Raw genomic sequence first — 27,736 nt, forward strand, 5'->3', positions numbered from 1 at the left:
AAAAAATGTGCCTAAAAGTGGGCAAGTTCGACTGTAAAAATCTTCTACTCTGTTACCATTACCCTTGGAGAACATGTTCCAAAAATGGGTTAAATTGGATCCTTTTAGTGTTATTTCTTATAGTACTCCTCATCAATTTAACTAGTTACAAAATGCATCATTTATTTTCCCCTATACATGATTAAAAGTTCTCCTGCTAATATATAACAAAGAGCAATAATAATTTATATAGGAATGCAAAAATAATATGTATTGGGGTGATAAAAAGTATATATATATATATATATTGGTAGTGGGTATTTTGACTTGCCCTGTGTGTGTAGAAAATGTCTATTTTGCTTTAAAAAGTTCCTCCTGATGTATTTCAATAGCAGCTATATCTGAATATTCCACTATCATCAATGGAATGAGAGGTTAGAAGTGTGAAGTATGGGTTCCAGATGTCAGCGCTCATAGAAGGGAGGAAACATAAAAAAAAGAACAATGTATGGTGCAGTATGAAAGCACTGGTGTATAGTGTAGCAAAAACATAATTTATGTAAGAACTTACCTGATAAATTCATTTCTTTCATATTAGCAAGAGTCCATGAGCTAGTGACGTATGGGATATACATTCCTACCAGGAGGGGCAAAGTTTCCCAAACCTCAAAATGCCTATAAATACACCCCTCACCACACCCACAATTCAGTTTAACGAATAGCCAAGAAGTGGGGTTATAAGAAAGGAGCGAAAGCATCAAAAATAAGGATTTGGAATAATTGTGCTTTATACAAAAAAAAAAAACATAACCACCACAAAAAGGATGGGTCTCATGGACTCTTGCTAATATGAAAGAAATGAATTTATCAGGTAAGTTCTTACATAAATTATGTTTTCTTTCATGTAATTAGCAAGAGTCCATGAGCTAGTGACGTATGGGATAGAAGATACCCAAGATGTGGAACTTCCACGCAAGAGTCACTAGAGAGGGAGGGATAAAATAAAGACAGCCAATTCCACTGAAAAAATAATCCGCAACCCAAATCTTAATAATGAAAAAAACTGAAATTATAAGCAGAAGAATCAAACTGAAACAGCTGCCTGAAGTACTTTTCTACCAAAAACTGCTTCAGAAGAAGAGAAAACATCAAAATGGTAGAATTTAGTAAAAGTATGCAAAGAAGACCAAGTTGCTGCTTTGCAAATCTGATCAACAGAAGCTTCATTCCTAAAAGCCCAGGAAGTAGAAACTGACCTAGTAGAATGAGCCGTAATACTTTGAGGCGGGGGCTTACCCGACTCCACATAAGCATGATGAATCAAAGACTTTAACCAAGACGCCAAAGAAATGTCAGAAGTTTTCTGACCTTTCCTGGAACCAGAAAAGATAACAAATAAACTAGAAGTCTTTCTAAAATCTTTAGTAGCTTCAACATAATATTTCAAAGCTCTTACTACATCCAAAGAATGTAAAGATCTCTCCAGAGAATTCTTAGGATTAGGACACAATGAAGGGACAACAATTTCTCTACTAATGTTGTTAGAATTCACAACCTTAGGTAAAAATTGAAATGAAGTCTGCAACACTGCCTTATCCTGATGAAAAATCAGAAAAGGAGATTCACAAGAAAGAGCAGATAACTCAGAAACTCTTCTAGCAGAAGAGATGGCCAAAAGGAACAAAACTTTCCAAGAAAGTAATTTAATATCCAGAGAATGCATAGGTTCAAACGGAGGAGCCTGTAAAGCCCTCAGAACCAAATTAAGACTCCAAGGAGGAGAGATTGACTTAATGACAGGTTTGATACGAACCAAAGCCTGTACAAAACAATGAATATCAGGAAGATTAGCAATCTTTCTGTGAAAAAGAACAGAAAGAGCAGAGATTTGTCCTTTCAAGGAACTTGCAGACAAACCTTTATCCAAACCATCCTGAAGAAACTGTAAAATTCTAGGAATTCTAAAAGAATGCCAGGAGAATTTATGAGAAGAACACCAAGAAATGTAAGTCTTCCAGACTCGATAATAAATCTTCCTAGACACAGATTTACGAGCCTGTAACATAGTATTAATTACTGAGTCAGAGAAACCTCTATGACTAAGAATCAAGCGTTTCCATACCTTCAAATTTAATGATTTGAGATCCTGATGGAAAAATGGGCCTTGAGATAGAAGGTCTGGTCTTAACGGAAGTGTCCAAGGTTGGCAACTGGCCATCCGAATGAGATCCGCATACCAAAACCTGTCAGACCATGCTGGAGCCACCAGCAGTACAAACGAACGTTCCATTAAAATTTTGGAAATCACTTTTGGAAGAAGAACTAGAGGCGGAAAGATATAGGCAGGATGATAATTCCAAGGAAGCGACAGCGCGTCCACTGCTTCCGCCTGAGGATCCCTGGATCTGGACAGATACCTGGGAAGTTTCTCGTTTAGATGAGAAGCCATCAGATCTATTTCTGGAAGTCCCCAGATTTGAACAATCTGAAGAAATACCTCTGGGTGAAGAGACCATTCGCCCGGATGTAACGTCCGCTTCCCAATTGTCTACACCTGGGATGTGAACCGCAGAAATTAGACAGGAGCTGGATTCCGCCCATACAAGTATTCAAGATACTTCTTTCATAGCTTGAGGACTGTGAGTCCCACCTTGATGACTGACATATGCCACGGTTGTGACATTGTCTGTCTGAAAACAAATAAACGATTCTCTCTTCAGAAGAGGACAGAACTGAAGAGCTCTGAAAATCGCACAGAGTTCCAAAATGTTGATTGGTAATCTCGCCTCCTGAGATTCCCAAACCCCCTGCACTGTCAGAGATCCCCATACAGCTCCCCAACCTGAAAGACACGCATCTGTTTAGATTACAGTCCAGGTTGGATGAACAAAAGAGGCCCCTTGAATTAGACGATGGCGATTCAACCACCAAGTCAGAGAAGATAGAATATTGGGATTTAAGGATATTAATTGTGATATCTTTGTATAATCCCTGCACCACTGGTTCAGCATACAAAGCTGAAGAGGTCTCATGTGAAAACGAGCAAAGGGGATCGCGTCCAATGCAGCAGTTATGAGAGCTAGAATTTCCATGCACAAAGCTACCGAAGGGAACGATTGAGACTGAAGGTTTCGACAAGCTGAAACCAACTTCAGACGTCTCTTTTCTGTTAAAGACAAAGTCATGGACACTGAATCTATTAGAAAGCCCAAAAAGGTTACCTTTGTCTGAGGAATCAATGAACTCTTTGGTAAATTGATTCTCCAACCATGTTTTTGAAGAAACGACACAAGTTGATTCGTATGAGATTCTGCAGAATGTAAAGACTGAGCAAGTACCAAGATATCGTCCAAATAAGGAAATACCGCAATACCCTGTTCTCTGATTACAGAGAGAAGGGCACCGAGAACCTTTGAAAAGATCCTTGGAGCTGTTGCTAGGCCAAACGGAAGGGCAACAAACTGGTAATGCTTATCTAGAAAAGAGAATCTCAGAAACTGATAGTGATCTGGATGAATTGGAATATGAAGATATGCATCCTGTAAGTCTATTGTAGACATATAATGCCCTTGCTGAAGAAAAGGCAGAATAGTCCTTATAGTCACCATTTTGAATGTTGGTATCCTTACATAATGATTCAATATTTTTAGATCCAGAACTGGTCTGAAGGAATTCTCCTCCTTTGGTACAATGAACAGATTTGAGTAAAACCCCAGAACCCGTTCCAGAACTGGAACTGGCACAATTACCCCAGCCAACTCTAGGTCTGAAACACATTTCAGAAATGCCTGAGCCTTCACTGGGTTTACTGGAATGCGAGAGAGAAAAAATCTTCTCACAGGTGGCCTTACCTTGAAACCTATTCTGTACCCTTGTGAAACAATATTCTGAATCCAAAGACTGTGAATCGAATTTATCCAAATATCTTTGAAAAATTGTAACCTGCCCCCTACCAGCTGTGCTGGAATGAGGGCCGCACCTTCATGTGGACTTGGGAGCTGGTTTTGACTTTCTAAAAGGCTTGGATTTATTCCAGACTGGAGGTTTCCAAATGGAAACCGTTCCTTTAGGGGAAGGGTCAGGCTTCTGTTCCTTATTCTGACGAAATAAACGAAAACGATTAGCAGCCCTGTATTTACCTTTAGATTTTTTGTCCTGAGGCAAAAAGGTTCCTTTCCCCCCAGTAACAGTTGAAATAATAGAATCCAACTGTGAACCAAATAATTTATTACCTTGGAAAGAGAGAGAAAGCAAAGTTGACTTAGAAGTCATATCTGCATTCCAAGATTTAAGCCATAAAGCTCTTCTAGCTAAAAACATATACCTGACATCAATTCTAATGATATCAAAAATGGCATCACAAATAAAGTGATTAGCATGTTGAAGAAGTTTAACAATGCTATAAGCATTATGGTCTGACACTTGTTGCGCTAAAGCCTCCAACCAGAAAGTGGAAGCTGCAGCAACATCAGCCAAAGAAATAGCAGGCCTAAGAAGATTACCTGAACATAAATAAGCTCTCCTTAGAAAGGATTCAAGCTTCCTATCTAAAGGATCCTTAAAGGAAGTACTATCTGCCGTAGGAATAGTAGTACGTTTAGCAAGAGTAGAGATAGCCCCATCAACTTTAGGGATTTTGTCCCAAAACTCTAATCTATCAGATGGCACAGGGTACAATTTCTTAAAACTTGGAGAAGGAGTAAATTAAGTACCCAGACTATTCCATTCCCTAGAAATTACTTCTGAAATAGCATCAGGAACTGGAAAAACTTCTGGAATAACTACATGAGGTATGAAAACCGAATTTAAACGCTTAGTAGATTTAGTATCAAAAGGACTAGACTCCTCCATAGCTAATGCAATTAACACTTCTTTAAGTAAAGAACGAATAAACTCCATTTTAAATAAATATGAAGATTTATCAGTGTCAATATCTGAGGCAGAATCTTCTGAACCAGATAGATCCTCATCAGAAACAGATAAGTCAGAATGATGGCGGTCACTTAAAAATTAATTTGAAATATGAGAAGTTTTAAAAGACCTTTTACGTTTACTGGAAGGAGGAATAACAAACAGAGCCTTCCTAATAGATTTAGAAACAAATTCTTTTACATTAACAGGGACATCCTGAACATTAGATGTTGAAGGAACAACAACAGGTAATGGATTATTACTAATGGAAACACAATCTGCATTAGAAAGTTTATCATGACAGTTATCACAAACTACAGCCGGAGGAACAGTTACCAAAAGTTTACAACAGATGCACTTAACTTTGGTAGAACCAGCATCAGGCAGCGTCTTTCCAGAAGTAGATTCTGATCCAGGGTCAGGTTGAGACATCTTACAATATGTAATAGAAAAAAAAACATATAAAGCAAAATTATCAAATTCCTTAAATGACAGTTTCAGGAATGGGAAAAAAATGCCAAATGAACAAGCCTCTAGCAACCAGAAGCAATGAAAAATGAGACTGAAATAATGTGAAAAAAAGGTGGAGACAAGAATGAGGCCCACATTATTGGCGCCAAGTACAACGCCCATATTTTTTGGCGCCAAAAATGACGCCACATCCTGTGACGCCGAAAAAAATGACGCCCACATTTTTGGCGCAAAAAAAACGTCTGAACACATATACGTCAAAAAATGACGCAACCACGAACAAACTTCCGGCGTCAATTAGGGCGCCGGAAATGACAAAATGTTTGCGCCAAAAAAGTCTGCGTCAAGAATGACGCAATAAATTGTAGCATTTTCAGCCCCCGCGAGCCTAACAGCCCACAGGGAAAAAAGTCAATTGAAAAAATGTTTTAAAGGTAAGAAAAAAATATTTATTCATATGCATTATCCCAAATAATGAAACTGACTGTCTGAAATAAGGAATACTGATTATCCTGAATCATGGCAAATATAAGTTTAAACACATATATTTAGAACTTTACAAATAAAGTGCCCAACCATAGCTTTAGGGTGTCATAATAAAATAAGACTTACTTACCCTAAGACACTCATCTACATATAGTAGATAGCCAAACCAGTACTGAAACGAGAATCAGTAGAGGTAATGGTATATAAGAGTATATTGTCGATCTGAAAAGGGAGGTAGGAGAAGAAATCTCTACGACCGATAACAGAGAACCTATGAAATAGATCCCCTAGAGGAAAACCATTGTATTCAAATAGGCAATACTCTCTTCACATCCCTCTTACATTCACTGCACTCTGAGAGGAAAACCGGGCTCCAGCCTGCTGCGAAGCACATATCAACGTAGAATCTAGCACAAACTTACTTCACCACCTCCACGGGAGGCAAAGTTTGTAAAACTGAATTGTGGGTGTGGTGAGGGGTGTATTTATAGGCATTTTGAGGTTTGGGAAACTTTGCCCCTCCTGGTAGGAATGTATATCCCATACGTCACTAGCTCATGGACTCTTGCTAATTACATTAAAGAAAAGTAATAGAGTAATGCTCACCTAGTTTGACCTCAAACTTGTGTGATATGTTTGAAGCGTGGAGGGGATTTAATCCCTATCTGTGTTAAAGTTGTTAACGTCTATGCGACCAGTTGGAGTATGGTATTCCCTTCTTCTAGTAGCCTGAGGGTATGGTAAGCTTCTCCTCTGTGGAGTATGGTAAACTTTTCCTCTGCTGGATATGGTGAGCTTCTCCTTTGCAAAGAATGATATGCTTCTCCTCCGTGGAGTATGGTGCCCTTCTTTGTAAGGTATGGTAAGCTTCTCCCCTGTGGAGTATGGGTAGAAACCTCTAGGGGGTGGAGGTAGAGGTTAACACTCGTCCTGTATGGAGTGAAAATGTGTGAAAGATTCTTTGAGGGCAGAAATAATAAATCTCTGAGGCAAGCTTTTAAGTTACAACAATAATTACTTTATTAAGCACTGGCTAAAAACACAATCGGTTTGTGATTGATAGATTTAATTAAAATTAATTTTAAGGGAAAAAGGCCCCCAAAAAATGTATTTCTGTCCTCCTGATAAATAAGTCCCAGATGAAAGTGGGCTTGTAAATGTCTATTGACAATAGGTCTGTGAATATCTTTTTGCAAAAACGTCCGGTGTTGCAAAGGATCCAATTTAACCCATTTTTGGAACATGTTCTCCAAGGGTAATGGTAACAGAGTACAAAACTGCTACCCTGAAGTTGTTAGTACAGGTAGAGTAGGTCTGAACGATAATGGTTGTTTCCGTTTTATCCAATTTGCAAAGGATGGAAAGATGCAATGTAAACACTACCTTAGTGTGTCTCTCGAATGTCCAGGTAGGTATTTTGCAAAGATGATGTCCTATAGTGCAGATGGTTGTGGATATAATTCCCGTCTGCAACAGGGTCCGTTCCTGGAAGTATAGTATTTGTCTGTCTCGCCAGACCAGACTAATTACGTTAGTGGTGGACGTGCCCTTACGCGTTTCGTGAACTACGTTCACTTCAGAGGGTATACCCACAAGGCTCTGGATGACGCTTTTATAGTGTATCAGAGCTGAAAATTGCAATTGATTGCTTACAGCTATGTGATTTTTATTTTATTGCTGCGGTGTATTGAAAAAATAATTATCTTAAATCGATTAAAAAGCTACAACTTATGTGATAGAACAAATTTATGGGGACACACTAGCTTTTTGGGACTCTGTCAGGAACAAAGGGTTTTTCTTTGTTTGTTTAATTTGGCCAAATTTTTATTATTTAATTATAAAAAAATTATACAGAAAATGCCAATGATTACGTGTGTTTTTTAAAATGTATATATAATACATGTGCCACTTTCATGACGTTTATGTCTTTGTTTTGCTAGATTACCGTTATTGACTGTTTGGCATGTAATGGTATATAACGCATGTGTATGTGCACACATTTTTGTAAGTAAACCAGAGTATTTACAGATCACAGTATGTATTTTACTCATGTGTGCGAGTTTTAATTTTAAAACTTGATTTTACCTATGTGTTTATGCATAAGTTTCAAAATAGGAGAAGAGAGAGATATACTTATAAAGTATTTTTTAGTGAAATTAATTAACTCATATGGAGTGAGTATCAAAGAACAGGACCTGTATTTTTTGTCAGAAACTAAAAAAATGCAGCTAGATCGATGTCCTTAATAAGACCTATTGGTTGTAAAGTCTTTAAACGATGGATCCAATAGGTCTCTCTTTTGCGTAACTCTAGTAATCTCTCTTTGCCTTTAGAGCTGGGTATTTGTTCAATTGCTTTAATTGTAAAGTTGTCACTGTTTTTATTGTGACACTGTTCAAAGTGTTTTCCAATAGCGTATTCGGAATCGGCTTCTTTAATGATATTTATATGTTCAAGCACTCGCTTCTTGAGACTTCTTTTTGTACACCCTACATAGAATTTCTGGCACAAGCATTCTAACATATACACCACAAATTCTGATTTGCAGTTAAGGAAACCCTCTATAGGTACCTGTTCATTGTCATTTTTAATGATCCATTTGTTCATTTCTCTGTTTTTATTTGGGTGACTGCAGCATACACAGATTTTTCGTCCACACTTGAAAAATCCTTTAATTGGAGGAATTTTTTTTTCTTTGATTTTTGTTCTCTTTAGAGTGGTTGGTGCAAGGATATTTGTAATGCACTTATTTTTTCTATAAGTTACTTTTGGTGGTTCAGTGACAATATTCGCTAGTACTGGATGTTTTTTGCTTGTTCAGAATCCTCTCTATTTGTTTAGCACCATTTGTATACATGGTGATATATCTGTGGTTGTGCTTTTATTCTGTCTCAATCTACAATCTCAGTATTAGTGATTTTAGTTTCCAAAAGACTTCTCCTGGTTGTGTTTTTTACTTTATCGTAAGCTTCTTTAACTACAGTTTCTGGGTAACGTTTGTATTTAAATTTTAATTTAAGAATCTCAGCTGTATTTTCAAAATCCTTATCTTTGCTGCAGTTTCGCTTAATTCGTTGGAACTGGCCATAAGGGATGTTATTAATCCAGTTCGGGTGGTGACAACTGGTCGCGTGTAGGTAACCGTTAGTATCTGGGTTTTTTTAGTGTAGTTTTTTGTGTGAATGGTGGTGCCTTCAAAGAAAATGTCTAAAAAATCTAAAGTTTTGTCCCCCCATGTTTTTGTGAAGGTAAGATTTATGTAATTTGTATTTAGATGATTTGTGAAATTATCAAATTCACTTTCGTCTCCTTCCCAGATGATAATATCATCTATGAATCTTACAAAATTTTATTTTGATTAGGTATGGTTTTTTCTGTAGTATGTGGATTTCCTCAAATTTTCCATGTATAAATTTGCAAAATTTGGATCAAATATTGCCCCCATTGCGGTACCCCATTTCTGAAGGTATATGGTTTTGTCAAATGAAAAATAATTCTTACCAAGTATAAATTTAATTGTCTCTCCAATGAAATGTATTAGTGTTTTATTGATCTTGCTGTTTTTTTTCTGAGAAAAATTGAACACTTTCAATCCCTTTCTATTGTGGTATAAAGGGAGGTCACATCTAGTGAAGCAAAGTGGTAATTATCTTTCCATGTGAGATTGTCTATTAAAGATAATAGGTGGGTGGTATCTCTTAAATAGGACTCTAATTTGGGTACTTCTGGCTGCAAAAAATTGTCTATGTATTTGGATAAATGGCTGGTTAAGCTGTTTATGTCCGAGATAATTGGTCTACCCGTTTTTTCGTCCTTATGGACCTTAGGAAGGTGATAGAAAACTGCCATCTTTGGGGTTTCAAATTTAAGAAAATTAAATTTATCCATATTAAGGATGCTTTCCCTTTTGGCCTTCCTAATAAGATCTAGGTATTGCTGTAAATATATATCGGTGGGATCTGTTTTTAGAACTTCATATGTTTGAGTGTCAGAGAGAATGCGATGTGCTTCTAGCATGTAGTCCCCATAGTTTTGTACTACAATGCTTCCTCCCTTATCCGCCTGTCTGAAAACCAAATCATTGTTATTTACATTTTTAAGTGCTGATCTTTCTTTAAAAGTGAGTTTTCTCTTTTTGATATTGGAGTTATTACACATTTCTTCAATGTCTTGTTTTACCAAGTCCTGAAAAAACATAAATTATGCTTACCTGATAATTTTCTTTTCTTCTGATGGAAAGAGTCCACAGCTGCATTCATTACTTTTGGGAAATAAGAACCTGGCCACCAGGAGGAGGCAAAGAAACCCCAGCCAAAGGCTTAAATACTCCTCCCACTTCCCTCATCCCCCAGTCTTTCTGCCGAGGAACAAGGAACAGTAGAAGAAATATCAGGGTGAAAGGTGCCAAAATAATAAAATAAGGACGCCCCACATAAAATTACATGTGGGGAGCTGTGGACTCTTTCCATCAGAAGAAAAGAAAATTATCAGGTAAGCATAATTTATGTTTTTCTTCTTAAATGGAAAGAGTCCACAGCTGCATTCATTACTTTTGGGAAAACCATACCCAAGCTATAGAGGACACCGAATGCCAAAACGGGAGGGTACAATAGGCGGCCCATTCTGAGGGAACCAAGCCAGAAAAACACAAACCATCCCAAACCCTGCTTCTTCAGAGCCGGGCAGAAAATTAAGAGTGAAAAAGGCCCCCCGAGGACACAGACTCAGACAGTCCGAAAGTCCAACCAGAGATCCCAAGCAGATTCACGGAACCAACACTCCACCAAAAGGACCGTCGCCCCATAGGCAATCCCACACTCCCTGTACTAGTACAAATACCCAAAAGGTATAAAGATCTTCTTAAAGGAACCATCTCCTGTAGACAAGAAGAGCCCAAGGATCGTACAGAAGCATCAAAAATGACAGCTGAAAATCAGTGTTAATTTCGTTGACTAAAACTAGACTAAAATGAGTATAAAACTAAAGAAATTCTGATGACTAAAATACGACTAAAACAAAAATGGCATTTTAGTCAAAAGACTATGACTAAAACTAAATCAAAATTTGCTGACAAAAACATTTTATGCAAGGTGTTATAATCAATCCATATCTAATTACTGCTTTTTTGTAAAATTATGTAACAAATTTATTAAATTTTAAGATAAAGACATGTTATATACCACAACAGTTAAATCTGTAATGCATGTTCAAACCTTAATAACATAAATAAAAACAGGTTAATAAACCTTTACTCAAGGAGTATATAATGAGTTTGGAAGTTCTAAAGCAGTGGTAATATCGTTGCCGAAAATGTTTAGAATCTGTGAACAATCAATTGATTCTTCCTATAGAAATAAGAATAACCCACAAGTATGGGTTTAAGTTATGCTGTGCCTGTGCTAGCTGCATAAACTTTTTGCTGTGTTGAGTTACTTGATACTTGTTTTAATTATTAACAGAGAACTGTTAAAGTTTTTATATTGGGTAATATGTGCAAAGACGTTACAGCCAAAACAGTTTACTTTGTTTTTTTATATTTTAAAGTTGCACTTCTGTTTGTTTATGAAACTTGGTTTTATTTAATTTTAAATTTAATAAAGATGTTATATATCCCAACGGCTAAATCTTTGTGTCTGTATTACATGTTTAAACCTTAATACCATAAATAATAACAGGTGTTATGTTTGCTCCTGGAGTATATAATCAGTTTGCAAATTATAGAGAAATGCTTAAATAATGCATTACACTTTAACTAAACACCTTAGATTTTAGTCAACTAAAATCTACTGGAGATTCAGTCGACTAAAACTAAAACAATTCAGATGACTAAAATACGACTAAAAAAGCATTTTAGTCAAAAGACTAAAACTAAATCAAAATTTTTCATCAAAATTAACACTGCTGAAAACCAAGCCCTTGACATCGGAACTCAGAAAAAAACTGAGTAATGAAAATACGGTAGGAACCCAGTAAAAAAATGCCTGAGTACAGAAACTCACCGTCCTCTGTACAATTCCAAGACATCCACAAGGAAAACTGCCAACAAGGCAAATACCAAATTGCCCACCCTCCCAGACAGAGGGCACCCACAAGGCCAGCTAAGGCGCCGGACTAACCAAAAGTCCACTGGCCCTAAGACCTGCGAACGAACAACCGATCTCAAATCGTACCCCCAGCCAGATTAGCCCAAGCAATGGAGGATCTGAGCAGGGAAACAAGGTAACCAAGGAACCACCCACGAAGCGAAAGAGTAGACACAGCTACTCCATCTAGAGACACTCGAGAAGGCACCAGATCCAAAGAAAACTCGTGAGCCAACCAAGTAAAGTCAATGTTGGCCAAGAGCCCAGTTAGGAAAAAAACAACAGAATTGACCATTGTCCGAACCGAAGAAAAAAACCTGCTTCAACCTCCCACCCACCGGAGAGCTCCCACAAAGGAACTACACCTCCGAAGAGAGGAGAGAAGGACATAGGGAACCCCCAAAAACAAGAGCATCGAGAGACACCTGCCCAAGGAACAGGAATGTCAAGGAAGAAATCGGGAGAAAACAAGGTCACTCCACTGTATCACAGAAGAGTCCCTCAGTGAAAACCTCATCGAGTCAGTGTGCCTAGCAGGCACGGAAATAAAACTTGCACTTGCAACCATCTCCCGTGAAGCCGGAACTGCCACCGACAAGGGACCAAAGGCGGCTGACCACAGGGAACCCCAGCTATCTGGCTCCCAGAAAAGCTGGCCCAATAAAAATCCAGAACAAGGACGAAGGTCAAGGAACCCGGAACGCTGAACTCCCAGGTCCGACCTAGGGTCTGACACCCGGTAAAATCCCCCGGCGGGATTCAAAAGAATGAGCAGAGAATAACTACGCGGCAACAGGAAGATCAGGAAAAGTCCCCCATGTCCTAAAAAGGTTAAACAAAACCATCATGCAGGAACAGTAATCCCTGGTCCCAGAGACCGATAGACCTCCCAGGGAACATCCAGATGAAGCTGGATAAAAAGAGCAAGAGCTCTGCAAGTCCCAATCCAAAGGGAAGAGACCCCCTCACAGAAGACCAATTCTCTAAAAGTAGCAAGGACTCAAGGACGTATAAAGACGCTCGATGATTAGTCAACCAAGCGACATGAACACGAATGTGCTTGACTAGCGCAGCTAATCCCCTACCAGGGATCAAGCGCCACCTAGTAAAACTACCCGAAGGAGGGAAGGCTAAACATACCTCACCGTGGATCGAAACTGTAACCATGATGCTGAGCACCTTCAGAGTATAGCATTCTGATTTAGCCCTCCAGCTAGTCACGAACCCCAGAAACAAGGGGACAGTGAGGACAAGCTACCCACAGAATACTACAGGACTCTATACCCCTCAGGATAAACCAAAGGGCAGAAATAAGTGGTTGTGGATGCCACTTAAGCAGCAATCCCTAAACCACATGAGAAAGATCATTATGACCTATAGATCTCCAGACTACACTGTCAGATGTCCTTAGAGGAACAAAATAACTCCCGAAGGGAAACCAGATTCCCCGAAGGTGACCTGTCCCCAGAAGATAGTCCAGAAGGTCACAAAACCAGAGACCTCCAACAGAACAAGTCCTAAAAGGACAAATTCAAAAGCCTCCAAAAAGCTAAAACCCACCCTGATGGGCAGACAAAAGGCGCTAGGGCCTCTATCCTTCGCAACACGTGGAAGGAATACTCCAGCTCCCCAAAAAGCTGGAAAAACGGGTAGAGACGCAGCATGTTCGCTGACCAGTCCCCCGAGAGATAGCTATAAAAAAACGAAACACTCCCGAGAACCACTCGGACCCGAGAGTCCTGGTAAATGCTTAACTAGAAGCAAAATAACACAAACATTATTGTGAGAAATCAGCATCCCTACCAGACCAGTTAGGCCGACGGTCGCCATGTGTCTGAAAAGTCTTGTGACAGCAGAACTGAATCCAAGCAGGGCCAGCCCGCAACAGGGTTACCACCGCCCAGCAGACTATTCTATTCTCAGAGAGAGGCAGAAAATATTTAACAGATTAATATGGAACTAACGTGTTCCTAACAACTTCAATAGAAGCAAAACCATGAGCATTGATCCCAGAAAAAAAAAAAAATTCCCACGGGAACTATTATAAGGAAAACCAAAAATTAAACTGGCAACCCAAAGGTTAACACCCAAAAATTGGATAGAAGGCACCCAGGACCCACCTAATGGAAAACCTGTTCAAACAAACTGGGAAGGATCTCGAAAACAAGACATAGAAGAGATTATACCATCCCCCCATATCTAAAAAGGTTGTGTCAATTGAAGAAAAGGCTACCGAGTCCCATAACCCATAAGGGTAGGGTTCCCCAGTAAGCCGAAAACGTGTCTGAGGAAGACACTAAGGCAAGCCCGCCTGTGACGAAAAACAGCACTCTAGAAAGGTTACTCCCTCAGGGAGCTGCATACGTCCACCCAGGGTCGAGAGACCCTGGATAATTGGGCACGAGCACAATCGCCGACAAACATCTGGACCCTGCAGCCGAGCCAGCATCAAAAGGATGTAGAAACGAAAACGCGCCACCACCTCCGTGGGGAACGGACTCCCATCCGAGAAGGGAAAGACATAACTTGGGTTACCCGCATGTGTAGTATTAGAAGGGAGCGGTAGGAAATTCACCTCCCAGAGAACAGGGCATCCTGAGGCGGAAGGCTGAGCAGTCTCTTGAACCCCCGAGCTAGAGGAACAAGGAGCATTAGAACGGGATGAGGAACATAACTGATGGACCTGTGTCCAAGGGTCCGATTCACACTCATCACAGGACGAGGAGTCTGACCCAGAAAGTTGACCCGGATTCAACATCAGTATCCTCCATGGTTGGATACTTGAAGTGGACTATAAAACCAAAATAAAAACGGCACCCGACACCCCCAATGACTGGGCCACTCACCACCTCCTGATAACCAGAACGCAGCAGACTATTACTCATACGCCACACAGACAGGAATGCGGAAATGGGAGACACGGACGTAAAAACGCCCAGTCACCAGGTGAACCGTACAGTCCAAAATAAAAAGCACGTCCAACCGCAAGGTTGCAGCACCTTGAAAGCCTATATGTTCCAAGCCAGAGCCAGAAAAACACTACACATAAGCAGGTTAAATCACATAATAAAAACATGATTAAACACCAAGACGCCCCCAAAATGGTCATGCATCCTAAGCTATATGGCATATATCTATAATATGGAGAAACCTATCTTTTACTCCCTAAATAATTCGGACCTGTTTGAACTAGTGTGGGCAGATTGGCAATCCTGCTACACCACTACTTGGTCCCCGAATACTAGAGTAAATACGCATTAGATGACCTCTGATGTCTATCCTCTGAATAAGAACTTCCCTTCTATCTCTAACGCTACTATCACCCTTCCTCTTCTCTCCAACCCCTTCCCCATCCCAACTAACCTACCTCTTATGATAAGAGCTATATCATGCTCACTCTCCATTTTATGAATACATTCCAACCTGAAATGTTGAAATTGTTTCAATTTTCTGTTTATATATCCTGTAGGAGCTTGTGTGCTCCAAAAACACTCACTACGTTATCTTTGTAATTGAGAATATTATTTATCAATAATAAAAAAAAAAAAAAAAAAAAAAAAAAAAACATGATTAAACCCCCCTTGTTAAATAATCCTCCTCAGGAGATATTAACCCTTGATTCCAAGATACTAAAGGAGGCTCATTGAGACCCCGAATTTTCCCTAACAAATGCGTTACAGATGTTGACTTTTTAACTCTTTTTTATATTATCTTTAGAAACGTCTCTATAGCTTCATTACATTTCTATGCACTTAAGAATAAATTATTTTAACTTTTCTATTGGGTTTTATACTTTTATTATATTCTTTGCATATATATGCATTATCAGTTTCTAGCTGGTTATCTTTAGCTTTGAGCGCCCTTACACCCCTTTCTGTGTTCACATACTTTTAATAGATTGAAGGATCTATTTTTTCTGTAAGGAGTTTGATACCCCATACCCAGCGCACTATTTCATTCACACATTCCCAAATGCGTTACAGTGCAATCAGAGATGGTAAATGAAATGATCTAACCGGATTCCCCGCCGTGGAACAGAAGCATGGCCCTTCAAGTGTGACGAATATTAACATCGCCTCCGCCATGGACTTGAGAGAGGACAGCAGGTAGTGAAGCGAAGTTCGACAACGCCAAGTGCTGAAAGGGAGCTGTGAATACGAGTCGGGATGGTGTCGCAGGGGAAGCTCCCACTGTATCTCTGGACTCTCACTTTCGCCCTAGCCTTCACATGAGAGACTGAAAGGATTACTTAAAACTCCCATTTCTTGTCGAAGAGTAGCACCCTACATAAGAAACATTAATATAGAAAAAATAAAATAAAAAAAAACTTCTGACACTTCTCTGCCAACCTCCTGGGACGAAAGGCAAAGAATGACTGGGGGATGAGGGAAGTGGGAAGTGTCTTTGCCTTTTCCTGGTGGCCAGGTTCTTATTTTCCAAAAGTAATGAATGCAGCTGTGGACTATTTCCATTTAAGAAGAAAAGAGCAAGCTGTTTGCCTTTCGAGTGGACCAGGTAAAAAATTGATTTGGGTCTTAAGGTACTGTGTTTGAATGGCATTTCACATTCATTAGGTGTATCGTTATTAAATGCTGTGACCGATGGGTTGGATTCCCTTTCTAGTTCTAGCATGTTTGTTATGGTGTCAGAGTCTCCCTGACAGAAACAGAAAATCCAATAGTTCTCAATGTTAACTTTTTCTGTTTTTGCAAAATGTCTTTGCAGTGTTAACTTGCGTATGAATTTGCTTGTATCAATAAATAAATCAAACGAGTTAGGTTTGTTTGTGGGGGCAAAGGATAAACCTTTTTTAAGAAGGCTTCTTCTACAGTTAAAATGTGACTAGATAGGTTAAAGATCTTTATGTTTTCTTTATTAGCTGAATAAGTGTTTATATCTGTTACCATTTTGCCTTTGTTTCTTTTGTCCTCCTCTACAACCTCTCGTTCGGTTCGGTCTAGTTGTCTTTTTTGTGGTCTCTGAAGGTGGTGTGTAGTTTGGGGTTTCGAAAGCAGACTCTCTTCTTGCTCTTAGTTCTAAAAAATGCGGTCTGTTTGATTCTACATTATCCCCCCCCTTGAATTATTACATGACCAATTTCTAGAGTTTTGTGTTCTCCAATTATCTTGTTCATAGTTTCTGGGGTTGTCAAAACTAACCTCTGGAGTTCTATTGGTTGTGTATGTTTGATATCCCTTTTGTTGATGTCTCTAATTGGAGCGTCCAGGGTCTTGGTTATAATTTTTATATCCCTTGTTGTTTTCATTTCTAGTGTATTTGCCACTTCTGATATTTTTTATTTGAAAAATTTCTTTATAGAAAAATTCTTGGTTTTGTCATTTATAATTTCATGTGTTTTAGGAAAAAATGTGTCATGTTACTATTGCTGGATATTGGAGTTTTCTCTGGTGCTGGTGTATCAGTGATGTCAACAAAATCTGTTTCTAGTTCTTTAGTCTCAGTAATTCTATTTTGCATATCTCTCTCCAGTTTTTTTCTTTTTCCTTTTTATGATATCTCTTTCTAATTTTTCTATTCTGTTAGCTATTTCAGAATTCAAAGTTTTGTAGTACACGTCATTGTTATATGGTTGTAATTTTTCTCTTATTAATAGAATTTCTTCTTAAATTTTAACTAGATTTTGCTCTCTGAATCTGATCAGAATTTTCATAAATTCGTCTATGGCAGTACTGTTGAAAATTAGTGTTTTATAAAGTCTTAGCCCTTTTGGGACTAGGTTGACTGTAATGTAGTTTTCTAATCCTACTATGTCATGCCAATTTTTTATTTCTAGCTTTTTTAGTTTCTCTAGCTCTTTAAGTAGTGCTTTTGGATCAATGTCTATTGGTGTTTCACTTTCAATTTCCGTTGTAGTGGGATTTGAACTATCAGACCATAATCTTTTCTTATGTGTAGTGTCTGCACAATTACAGAAAAAACAGAATATATGTTTACCTGATAAATTTCTTTCTCCTACAGTGTGTCCGGTCCACAGCTTCATCCTTACTTGTGGGATATTCTCTTCCCCAACAGGAAATGGCAAAGAGAGCACACAGCAAAAGCTGTCCATATAGCCCCCCCTCTGGCTCCGCCCCCCAGTCATTCGACCGACGGTTAGGAGAAAAAAGGAGAAACTATAGGGTGCCGTGGTGACTGTAGTGCACAGAAATAAAAAATTTTAAACCTGACTAAAAGCCAGGGCGGGCCGTGGACCGGACACACCGTAGGAGAAAGAAATTTATCAGGTAAACAAATTCTTTTTTCTCCTACATTGGTGTGTCCGGTCCACGGCTTCATCCTTACTTGTGGGAACCAATAACAAAGCTTTAGGACACGGATGAAGGGAGGGAACAAGTCAGGTTACCTAAACGGAAGGCACCACAGCTTGCAACACCTTTCTCCCAAAAACAGCCTCCGAAGAAGCATAAGTATCAAATTTGTAAAATTTGGCAAAAGTATGCAGAGAAGACCAAGTCGCTGCCTTACAGATCTGATCAACAGAAGCCTTGTTCTTGAAGGCCCATGTGGAAGCCACAGCTCTAGTAGAGTGAGCTGTAATTCGTTCAGGAGGCTGCCGTCCGGCAGTCTCATAAGCCAATCGGATGATGCTTTTCAGCCAAAAGGAAAGAGAGGTAGCAGTAGCTTTCTGCCCTCTCCTCTTACCAGAATAAACGACAAACAAGGATGATGTTTGTCTGAAATCCTTTGTTGCTTCTAAATAGAATTTTAAAGCACGGACCACATCTAGGTTATGTAACAAACGTTCCTTCTTCGAAACTGGATTCGGACATAGAGAAGGAACAACTATTTCCTGGTTAATATTCCTGTTGGAAACTACTTTTGGAAGAAAACCAGGCTTGGTACGTAAAACTACCTTATCTGTATGGAATACCAGATATGGAGAAGTACACTGCAAAGCAGATAATTCAGAAACTCTTCTAGCAGAAGAAATAGCAACCAAAAACAGAACTTTCCAAGATAGTAACTTAATATCTATGGAATGTAAGGGTTCAAACGGAACCCCTTGAAGAACTGAGAGAACTAAGTTTAGGTCTGTAGACAGGCTTGATTCTGACTAACGCCTGTACAAACGCTTGTACATCTGGTACGGCTGCCAGACGTTTGTGCAACAAAACAGAGAGCAGATATCTGTCCTTTTAGAGAACTAGCTGACAAACCTTTATCCAAACCCTCTTGGAGAAAGGAAAGAATCCAAGGAATTTTAATTTTACTCCAAGAGAATCCCTTGGATTCGCACCAACGGATATATTTGTGCCATATCTTATGGTAAATTTTCCTAGTCACAGGTTTTCTGGCTTGAACCAGAGTAGCTATAACGAATCTGAAAACCCACGCTTAGATAAAATAAAGCGTTCAATTTCCAAGCAGTCAGTTGCAGAGAGACTTGATTTGGATGTTCGAATGGACCTTGTACTAGAAGATCCTGCCTCAAAGGTAGCTTCCATGGTGGAGCCAATGACATATTCACCAGGTCTGTATACCAAATCCTGCGTGGCCACGCAGGAGCTATTAGAATCACTGAGGCCTTCTCCTGTTTGATCTTGGCTACAAGCCTGGGAAGGAGAGGGAACTGTGGAAACACATAAGCTAGACTGAACGACCAAGGCGCCACCAATGCATCAACTAGTGTCGCCTTGGGATCCCTGGATCTGGACCCGTAGCGAGGAAACTTGGAGTTCTGACGAGACACCATAAGATCCATATCTGGAATGCCCCATAGTTGAGTTAACTGGGCAAAGACCTCCGGATGGAGTTCCCACTCCCCCGGATGGAAGGTCTGACGACTCAAATAATCCGCCTCCCAGTTGTCTACTCCTGGGATGTGAATTGCAGATAGATGGCAGGAGTGATCCTCCGCCCATTTGATAATCTTGGATACTTCTCTCATCGCCAAGGAACTCTTTGTTGTCCAACTGAAATCTTATGAATCCAGCCTTCGCTAGTTGAGGCCAAGCCAGGAGCGCATTGAATATCGCTCTCAGTTCCAAAATGTTTATCGGGAGGAGAGACTCTTCCCGAGACCATAGACCCTGAGCTTTCAGGGAGTCCCAGACCGCGCCCCAGCCTAAGAGACTGGCGTCGGTTGTGACAATGACCCACTTTGGTCTGCGGAAACTCATTCCCTGAGACAGGTGATCTTGAGTCAACCACCAGCGGAGTGAGTCTCTGGTTACCTGGTCTACTTGAATCTGGGGAGATAAGTCTGCATAATCCCCATTCCACTGTTAGAGCATGCACAGTTGCAATGGTCTTAGATGAATTTGAGCAAAAGGAACCACGTCCATTGCTGCAACCATTAATCCTATTACCTCCATGCACTGAGCTATGGAAGGTTGAGGAATAGATTGAAGAACTTGACAAGCGTTTAGAAGCTTTAACTTTCTGACCTCTGTCAGAAAAATCTTCATTTCTACCGAATCTATTATGGTTCCTAGAAAAGGAACCCTTGTGGACGGGGACAGGGAACTCTTTTCTATGTTCACCTTCCACCCGTGAGGCCTGAGAAAGGCTAAAACAATGTCTGTATGAGCCCTTGCTTTGGAAAGGGACGATGCTAGGATTAGAATGTCGTCTAGGTAAGGTGCTACAGCAATGCCCCTCGGCCTTAGAACCGCTAGAAGGGACCCTAGCACCTTTGTGAAAATTCTGGGAGCAGTGGCTAAACCAAATGGAAGAGCCACGAACTGGTAATGTTTGTCCAGAAAGGCGAACCTCAGGAACTGATGATGATCTTTGTGGATAGGAATATGCAGGTACGCATCCTTTAAGTCCACGGTAGACATATATTGACCCTCCTGGATTGTTGGTAAAATCGTCCGAATGGTTTCCATTTTGAATGATGGAACTCTGAGGAATTTGTTTAGAATTTTTAAATCCAGAATTGGCCTGAAAGTTCCCTCTTTTTTGGGAACTACAAACAGGTTTGAGTAAAAACCCAGACCTTGTTCCGCTGTTGGAACTGGGTGTATCACTCCCATCTTTAATAGGTCTCCTACGCAATGTAAGAATGCCTGTCTCGTTATCTGGTCTGAAGATAAGCGAGACATGTGGAACCTTCCCCTTGGAGGAAGTTCCTTGAACTCTAGAAGATACCCCTGAGAGACTATTTCTAGTGCCCAGGGATCCGGAACACCTCTTGCCCAAGCCTGAGCGAAGAGAGAAAGTCTGCCCCCTACTAGATCCGGTCCCGGATCGGGGGCTACCCCTTCATGCTGTCTTGGTAGCAGCAGCAGGCTTCTTGGCCCGTTTACCCTTGTTCCAGCCGTGCAATGGTTTCCATGCTGGTTTAGGCTGGGAATCATTACCCTCTTGTCTAGAGGCTGCAGAGTAAGGAGCCGGTCCGTTCCTGAAATTGCGAAAGGAACAAAAATTAGATTTGTTCTTAGCCTTGAAAGGCCTATCCTGTGGGAGGGCATGGCCCTTTCCCCCAATGATGTCTGAAATAATATCCTTCAATTCAGGCCCGAAAAGGGTCTTACCTTTGAAAGGAATATTAAGCAATTTTGTTTTGGATGACACATCCGCCGACCAAGATTTTAGCCAAAGCGCCCTGCGCGCCACTATTGCAAAACCTGAATTTTTCGCCGCTAATTTTGCCAATTGAAAAGCGGCATCCAAAATAAAGGAATTAGCCAAATTCTGTCCATGTCTTCATCATATGGAGTCTCCGCAAATTTTCTAGTTCCTCAAACCAAAAAGACGCTGCCGTGGTAACAGGAATAATGCACGAAATTGGTTGAAGAAGGAAACCTTGCTGAATATCTTTTTAAGCAAACCTTCCAATTTCTTATCCATAGGATCTTTGAAAGCGCAACTGTCCTCAATAGGAATAGTTGTGCGCTTGGCTAATGTTGAAACTGCCCCCTCTACCTTAGGGACCGTTTGCCATGCATCCCTTCTGGGGTCAACAATGGGGAACATTTTCTTAAATATAGGAGGGGGAACATTTTCTTAAATATAGGAGGGGGAACAAAAGGCACACCAGGCTTCTCCCACTCCTTAGTCACTATGTCCGCCACCCTCTTGGGTATCGGAAAAGCGTCAGCGTGCACTGGGACCTCTAAGAATTTGTCCATTTTGCACAACTTCTCTGGAATCACCAAAGAATCACAATCATCAAGAGTAGCTAGCACCTCCTTAAGCAGGGCGCGGAGATGTTCTAGCTTAAATTTAAATGCCACGATATCAGGTTCTGCCTGCTGAGAAATTTTTCCTGAATCAGAAATTTCTCCCTCAGACAGACCCTCCCTCACTGCCAACTCAGATTGATGTGAGGGTATAACAGATAAATTATCGTCAGCGCCTACTTGCTCATCCTCTGTATTTAAAACTGAGCAATCACGCTTTCTGGGAAATGCTGGCAGTTTGGATAAAAGATTTGCTATAGAATTATCCATTACTGCTGTTAATTGCTGCATAGTAACCAGCATTGGCACGCTAGATGTACTAGGTATCGCCTGCGCGAGCAAAACTGGTGTTGACACAGAAGGAGAGGATGATGAGCTATCCCCACTACCTTCATTTGAAGAATCATCTTGGGCAATCTTATTAAATGTGACAGTACTGTCCTTACTTTGTTTGGACGCCATGGCACAATTTGTACATACATTTAAAGGGGGAACCACCTTGGCTTCCATACACACAGAACATATGCTATCTGAAGGTACAGACATGTTAGACAGATTTAGGCAGGCTATTAATGCAATAAAGATGATTTTAAACAAAACCGTTACTGTCTCTTTAAATAATAAAAAGAGCACACTTTATTTCTGAATGTTTGAAAAACTATCAAGGAAATATCCGATCTTTATAAAATTTACACCCCAGTGTCTTAATGCTTTAACAGTATTGCACACCAAATTTCAAGTCTCTAACCCCTTAAATGAGCAAACCGGAGCTAATAGTTCAATTTCAATTCAAAAGACTTTGCTGGGGCTTTTACCTTCCTTAGGGGTTATTCACCAAAGAATATAAGCCTTCCTGAGTCCGTTTCTCAGCCACAGGACCCTCTCACATGAAGCTGCATGCACAGCCTTGAGAAGTAACTGCGCAACTGAGGCGCGAAAATGAGGCCTCCTCCCTCTGCATACCAGAGTGAAGGGGCCTTGCTGACTAGATTAGGCGTCTAAACAAGTGCTAGGCGTAATAAAAACTGTCCCAAATGTGTTTCAAAGTATACAAAACACTCCAAATCATATAAATACGATATAAACCAATCGATTTAGCCCACAATAGTGTCAACCAGCATAGAGCCCAATTTATAAGCCTTAATTCTGTTACTGAGTCTAAGAAAATGGCTTACCGATCCCTTAAGGGAAACTGACAGTCTTCTAGCATTACTATGTCTTGTTAGAAAAGAGACTGGTCATACCTGGGGCAGATAAGTCTGCAAACTGTTCCCCCCAACTGAAGTTCTCTGGTTTCAACAGTCCTGCGTGGGAACAGCAATGGATTTTAGTTACTGGTGCTAAAATCATACTCCTCTTAACAGAACTCTTCATCACTTTCTGTTGTAGAGTAAATAGTACAAACCAGCACTATTTTAAAATAAACTCTTGATAGAAGAAATAAAACTACAACTAACACCACATACTCTTTACCATCCCCGTGGAGATGCTACTTGTTCAGAGCGGCAAAGAGAATGACTGGGGGGCGGAGCCAGAGGGGGGGCTATATGGACAGCTTTTGCTGTGTGCTCTCTTTGCCATTTCCTGTTGGGGAAGAGAATATCCCACAAGTAAGGATGAAGCCGTGGACCGGACACACCAATGTAGGAGAAATAAAGAATCCAACATCTTTGGTTATTAGTTGTAAGCAATTTAGCCTTTAAACACTGCAGCAAATAAAAAAAGATGATATATAAAAAAGTTTTTGGTAGTGGGTATTTTGACTTGAGCTGTGTGTGTAGCAAATGTCTATTTTGTTTTAAAAAGTTCCTCCTGATGTATTTCAATAGCAGCTATATCTGAATATTCCACTATCATCAATGGAATGAGAGGTTAGAAGTGTGAAGTATGGGTTCCAGATGTCAGCGCTCATAGAAGCCAGTGCTTAATAAAGTACTTATTTTTGTTACTTAAAAGCTTGCCTCAGAGATTTATTATTTCTGCCCTCAAAGAATCTACCACACATTTTCACTCCACACAGGAGGAGTGTTAACCTCTACCTCCACCCCCTAGAAGTTTCTACCCATACTCCACAGAGGAAAAGCTTACCATACCTTACAAAGAAGGGCACCATACTCCACGGAGGAGAAGCACATCATTCTTCGCAAAGGAGAAGCTCGCCATATGCAGCAGAGGAAAAGTATACCATACTCCACAGAGGAGAAGCTTACCATACCCTCTGGCTACTAGAAGAAGGAAATACCATACTCCAACTGGTCGCATAGACATTAACAACTTTAACACAGATAGGGATTAAATCACCTCCACGCTTCAAACATACCTCACAAGTTTGAGGTCAAACTAGGTGAGCATTACTCTATTACTTTTTGCTACACTATACACCAGTGTTTTCATACTGCACCATAAATTGTTCTTTTTTTTTTTGTTTCCTCCCTTCTATGAGCGCTGACATCTGGAACATATATATCAGAGCACAACGATTATATCTATTGGGACATAAAGCTACTAGGGGGCTGTATAAATATTTATATTGCTTTATATATGACTTACATGGAGAATAGTTGCTTCAATGATAAAGGTGCAGATAATAATCTGACTAGAGATATTTATCTTTAGATTTCCTCAGCTCTCCTATGGAGAAGCGCAAAGAAAAAACTTTTTTTTATTATAAATTTGAGCGCACAGATGTGCTTCTCTAAAGGAGAGCTGAGGAGAACACATAGGAGAATTACACGTATTGTGTCTATATATTGAGATACTTTTAATTACATTTTAACATCAAAAGTATTTCACAAATAACTTGTCAAATGCGGAGAGCCAGAATGTCATGGCGAAAAACAACAGGGTGAAAATAAAATGATGTGATGAACAGTGTGTATATGCCCAACACACTAATTAAATGGACCTGAAAATTCTGCTAAATATTATTCACAAGGTTATACCTACAGTATATACAATTATCAAAAAAAAAGCATAAATCCTAAAAACGTCAGGTTGGACCAAAGCCACAGATCACCCTAAGAAACTGAATGAACAGAACCAACAAGGAGGATTATAAATAGCCAGAAGAGTCCTTGAACAACTTCTGCGAGATTTCTAAGAAAATAAAAGACAATATATTCACTAGCATCTGAACGTGATTAGATTAGCAATCCAGAATATAAGAGTCGGTAACCAAGTCACCAGCACAAGCAATTAGAACAACCACGCATTTAGATCTTGTTAAGGAGACAGATTCTGAGAAAGAAGAATGTATAGTGGAAGCTAAACAAACAAAAACAAAATGGGAAAAAAAGGTTAATCTCGACCAAACTGGTAACAGAAGCAGCAGTCTGCCGACTGAACCTTTAAATTAAAGAAACAAACTGACAGGGGAGGAGACCTGAAGCTTTTGTTATAGTTTCTGATGGCAAGAAGCTACATACTCATGAGCATATCTTATCACAAAAATGAAGGAAATAATGTGTAATTCAAGAGCAATATTTAATGTGTTGGCAGCCAATATGATCATTGGAATCAGACTGCTCTCTTTTGCACTAAACAACATGTATATGGCTTGAAATCTGATGATTTTTAATGTGACATAAAAGTGTCTTAGCCTTTTCCATTATTAATATCCCCCCATGCATGGGTTATGTCTGTCAATCAAAAAGATATATGTAGCTAAGCGAAGTGTACACACTTTTGCCCTCTTGCTTACACTAATTGACAGTGATGTCACCAGGTCACATGCCCACGGCATTACGCTAAAAGGCACTGGGCCTAAACAAGACATCCATTTTTAAAATAAAGTATTACAAAACAATTTCTATAAAGTGAATATCAGTATCTTCAGAGCCTTACTGAAAATGCTGCTTTTGTTTAAAATCACAAAAACATAATTTATGCTTACCTGATAAATTTGTTTCTCTTGTAGTGTAGTCAGTCCACGGGTCATCCATTACTTATGGGATTATATCTCTTCCCCAACAGGAAGTTGCAAGAGGATCACCCAAGCAGAGCTGCTATATAGCTCCTCCCCTCACGTCATATCCAGTCATTCGACCGAAACAAGACGAGAAAGGAGAAACCATAGGGTGCAGTGGTGACTGGAGTTTAATTAAAATTTAGATCTGCCTTAAAAGACAGGGCGGCCGTGGACTGACTACACTACAAGAGAAATAAATTTATCAGGTAAGCATAAATTATGTTTTCTCTTGTTAAGTGTAGTCAGTCCACGGGTCATCCATTACTTATGGGATACCAATACCAAAGCTAAAGTACACGGATGAAGGGAGGGACAAGGCAGGAACTTTAAACGGAGGGAACCACTGCCTGAAGTACCTTTCTCCCAAAAATAGCCTCCGAAGAAGCAAAAGTGTCAAATTTGTAAAATTTTGAAAAGGTGTGAAGTGAAGACCAAGTCGCAGCCTTGCAAATCTGTTCAACAGAGGCCTCATTTTTAAAGGCCCAGGTGGAAGCCACAGCTCTAGTAGAATGAGCTGTAATTCTTTCAGGAGGCTGCTGTCCAGCAGTCTCATAGGCTAAACGTATTATGCTACGAAGCCAAAAGGAGAGAGAGGTAGCCGAAGCCTTTTGACCTCTCCTCTGTCCAGAGTAAACGACAAACAGGGAAGAAGTTTGACGAAAATCTTTAGTTGCATGCAAATAGAACTTCAGGGCACGGACTACGTCCAGATTATGCAAAAGTCGTTCCTTCTTTGAAGAAGGGTTAGGACACAATGATGGAACAACAATCTCTTGATTGATATTCCTGTTAGAAACTACCTTAAGTAAGAACCCAAGTTTAGTACGCAGAACTACCTTGTCTGAATGAAAAATCAGATAAGGAGAATCACAATGTAAGGCAGATAACTCAGAGACTCTTCGAGCCGAGGAAATAGCCATCAAAAACAGAACTTTCCAAGATAACAGCTTGATATCAATGGAATGAAGGGGTTCAAATGGAACGCCTTGCAGAACGTTAAGAACTAAGTTTAAGCTCCACGGCGGAGCAACAGTCTTAAACACAGGCTTAATCCTAGCCAAAGCCTGACAAAAAGCCTGAACGTCTGGAATTTCTGCCAGACGCTTGAGTAGAAGAATAGACAGAGCAGAAATCTGTCTCTTAATGAACTAGCGGATAAGCCCTTTTCTAAACCCTCTTGTAGAAAAGACAATATCCTAGGAATCCCAACCTTACTCCATGAGTAACTCTTGGATTCGCACCAATATAAATATTTACGCCATATCTTATGGTAAATTCTTCTGGTAACAGGTTTCCTAGCCTATATTAAGGTATCAATAACCGACTCCGAGAAGCCACGCTTTGATAGAATCAAGCGTTCAATCTCCATGCAGTCAGCCTCAGAGAAATTAGATTTGGATGGTTGAAAGGACCCTGAATTAGAAGGTCCTGCCTCAGAGGCAGAGACCATGGTGGACAGGACGACATGTCCACTAGATCTGCATACCAGGTCCTGCGTGGCCACACAGGCGCTATCAGAATCACCGATGCTCTCTCCTGTTTGATCTTGGCAATCAGTCGAGGAAGCATCGGAAATGGTGGAAACACATAAGCCATGTTGAAGACCCAAGGGGCTGTCAGAGCATCTATCAGCACCGCTCCCGGGTCCCTGGACCTGGATCCGTAACAAGGAAGCTTGGCGTTCTGGCGAG

At 40.1% G+C, this 27,736-nt stretch overlaps 1 protein-coding gene across 1 annotated transcript in view; it reads right to left on the bottom strand.

The window, feature by feature from the left end:
• Positions 1-27,736, bottom strand: part of KLHDC4 (kelch domain containing 4) — a 264,047-nt gene that overhangs the window by 114,926 nt on the left and 121,385 nt on the right. The window lies entirely within an intron of this gene.

This window comes from Bombina bombina, chromosome 1 (genome assembly GCF_027579735.1).
Source record: "Bombina bombina isolate aBomBom1 chromosome 1, aBomBom1.pri, whole genome shotgun sequence".
Taxonomy (NCBI): domain Eukaryota; kingdom Metazoa; phylum Chordata; class Amphibia; order Anura; family Bombinatoridae; genus Bombina; species Bombina bombina.